Source organism: Merops nubicus, unplaced genomic scaffold, assembly GCF_000691845.1.
Source record: "Merops nubicus isolate BGI_N331 unplaced genomic scaffold, ASM69184v1 scaffold10943, whole genome shotgun sequence".
Classification (NCBI taxonomy): domain Eukaryota; kingdom Metazoa; phylum Chordata; class Aves; order Coraciiformes; family Meropidae; genus Merops; species Merops nubicus.
In genome coordinates, this window is record NW_008599572.1 from 1547 (window position 1) to 4549 (window position 3003).

General features: G+C 55.3%; 1 pseudogene; it reads left to right on the forward strand.

The window, feature by feature from the left end:
* LOC103770187 overlaps positions 1 to 3003 on the forward strand; it is a 4707-nt pseudogene that overhangs the window by 1484 nt on the left and 220 nt on the right.

The window sequence follows — 3003 nt, forward strand, 5'->3', positions numbered from 1 at the left end:
GCCCCGCCCTGCGTCGCGGTACCCACAGTGGGGGGAGACACTATGTATGTGACACCTGCAGCAAGAGCTTCACTGACAAGTCCAACCTTGCCAAGCACCGCCGCACCCATACTGGGGAGAAGCCGTACGTCTGTGGTGACTGCAGTGAGAGCTTCAGCAACAAGACCAGCCTCATCCATCACATATGGACCCACACCGGGGAGAAGCCCTTTGCTTGTGACAAGTGCAGCAAGAGCTTCACATGGAGATCCAGCCTCGCCCTGCATCGCAGTACCCACAGTGGGGGGAGACACTATGTATGTGACACCTGCAGCAAGAGCTTCACTGACAAGTCCAACCTTGCCAAGCACCGCCGCACCCATACTGGGGAGAAGCCGTACGTCTGTGGTGACTGCAGTGAGAGCTTCACCCAAAGCTCCCAACTCGCCCGTCACATGAGCACCCACACTGGGGAGAAGCCCTTTGCCTGTACTGACTGTGGGAAGAGTTTCACCATGAAATCCCAGCTCCCCAGACATTGCTGCATCCACACTGGAGAGACCCCATGTCTGCAACAATTGCAGCAAGAGCTTCAGTCACTCAGAGAGCCCACCTTACCAAGCACCGTCGCACCCACACCGAGGAGAGACCCTATGTCTGTGACAAGTGCAGCAAGAGCTTCACCCAGAAGTTCCACCTCGCCGAGCACCATTGCACCCACGCTGGGGAGGAGCCGTACGTCTGTGGTGACCAGGGTGAGACCTTCAGTCACAAGTCCAGCCTCACCCATCACATACGGACCCACGAGCCCACCTTACCAAGCACCGTCGCACCCACACCGAGGAGAGACCCTATGTCTGTGACAAGTGCAGCAAGAGCTTCACCCAGAAGTTCCACCTCGCCGAGCACCATTGCACCCACGCTGGGGAGGAGCCGTACGTCTGTGGTGACCAGGGTGAGACCTTCAGTCACAAGTCCAGCCTCACCCATCACATACGGACCCACACCGGGGAGAAGGCCTTTGCCTGTACTGACTGTGGGAAGAGTTTCACTCGGAAATTCAACCTCACTGTCCATCGTCGCACCCACACTGGCGAGAAGCCCTTTTCCTGTGACACCTGCAGCAAGAGTTTCAGTCACAGCTCCTCACTCACCCTGCACCAGCGCACACACACTGGGGAGAAACTGCATGTCTGTGGTGACTATGGTGAGAGCTTCACCCAGAAGTCCAGCCTCACCTGACATATGCAAGCCCACACTGGGGAGAAGCCCTTTGCCTGTACTGACTGTGGGAAGAGTTTCAACATGAAATCTCAGCTCCCCAGACATTGCTGCATCCACACTGGAGAGACCCCATGTCTGCAACAATTGCAGCAAGAGCTTCAGTCACAGCTCCTCACTCGCTGCCCCGCCGCACCCGCACTGGGGAGAAGCCGTACGTCTGTGGTGACTGTGATGAGAGCTTCAGCAATAACTCACATCTTACCCAGCACATATAGACCCACACTGGTGAGAAGCCCATTGCCAGTGACACCTGCAGCAAGAGCTGTTGCTTCCATAGCTGTTGCTCAGCTATGCCTCTACAGCTGGGGTTTCTCTTCTTCAAGGGGATGGGGGCTCTGGCAGCAGCAAACATCCCCTGCCCCCCAAATCCTTTAGTGAAACTGAGAATAATAAAGGGGAAGAGTCAGCACAGCCGGTGCCACCACCGAAGCTGGGCTGAGCTTTGCGAGGATACAGCTGGTTTCTCCCCAACACTTTGGATTTCCCAGTGGTGAAAGACTCCTGGTCTGTTCCCTAATTTTAAGGAGAGAACTCCAAATTTAATACAAGATTGTATTTTTCTTTTTTCTTTTGACATTTCTTCCTAAAATGGTCAAATGTTTGGGGCATTTCATGCCTGGGCTCAGGTCCTGAGCCCTGTGCCAAGTTCAGGGCAGGTCTCACCGGGTGTGTTAGGTGGTCTGAAGCATCCGGAGGGGTCTTGAGAATGTCTTGATGGTCTTGCGGAGTTCTCATTGAGTCTTGAGGGAGTCTTAGGGGCTGCTCAGTGTCTAAGTGGAACCATGGGTGGGTAACAGCTGAAGGACATCACCCTGGACTGAATTTCAGCCCCACACTGGGGATTTTGGTGCTTTTGGGCTGTGTGTCAGCAAAGCATTCTCAGCCCCATGGAGATGGGGGTGTATGGAAGTGGGGGATGTCACAGGGGTTTCCTGCCCTGGCATCACTCCCAGTTTGGCCGCATCCTGTCCCAGCATGTTCAGTATATTGTATTTTTCTTTTACGTTTTGACATTTCTTCCTAAACTGGTCAAATGTTTGGGGCATTTCATGCCTGGGCTCAGGTCCTGAGCCCTGTGCCAAGTTCAGGGCAGGTCTCAGCGGGCGTGTTAGGTGGTCTGAAGCGTCCGGAGGGGTCGTGAGAGTAGCCAGGGGAGGGCTGGAGTGGCTTTTGGATTTGGGGGCAAGATGGCTTGGACTGGAGTGCTGCTGGGCCCTGGGGAAGGGGTTTAGTGTCACTTGCTTGATCTGTTATTTCATGGGTGTTATCGTCACTCTTGTCATCTCCTCTGCCTGTGTCGCTTTATTGAACTGTCCCCTTCTCAACCCAGGGGCTTTTTGTTTTCTCGTCCCCCTTATTCTTCTCCCTTAACTGGCCTTGGGGGCGGGTCAGTCAGGCCCTGGGGGTGTGGTTCCACATTGGAATGAGCTAGATGTCAGGCACTGGGAGGTGTTTGTTGTCGGGGGCTGTGGGGGAGTGTTGAGTGTCTGGAGGTGTCATGTGTCGGGGGCTGTAACAGCAGGGTCAGGATATCGCTCTGGAGCTTTCTGGCTCAGGAGCTGCTGCTTTCACTGCTGGCTGGAGCCCTGTGGCTGGCTGAGCCGGTGTGTGACACAGCAGGGTCAGGATCTCGGTCTGGTGCTTCCTGACTCAGGAGCTGCTGTTGGCTGTAGCCCTGTGGCTGGCTGAGCCCCTTTCCCTGCTCCTGTCTGGCTGTCCCTCTGCACTCACTGGGTCACA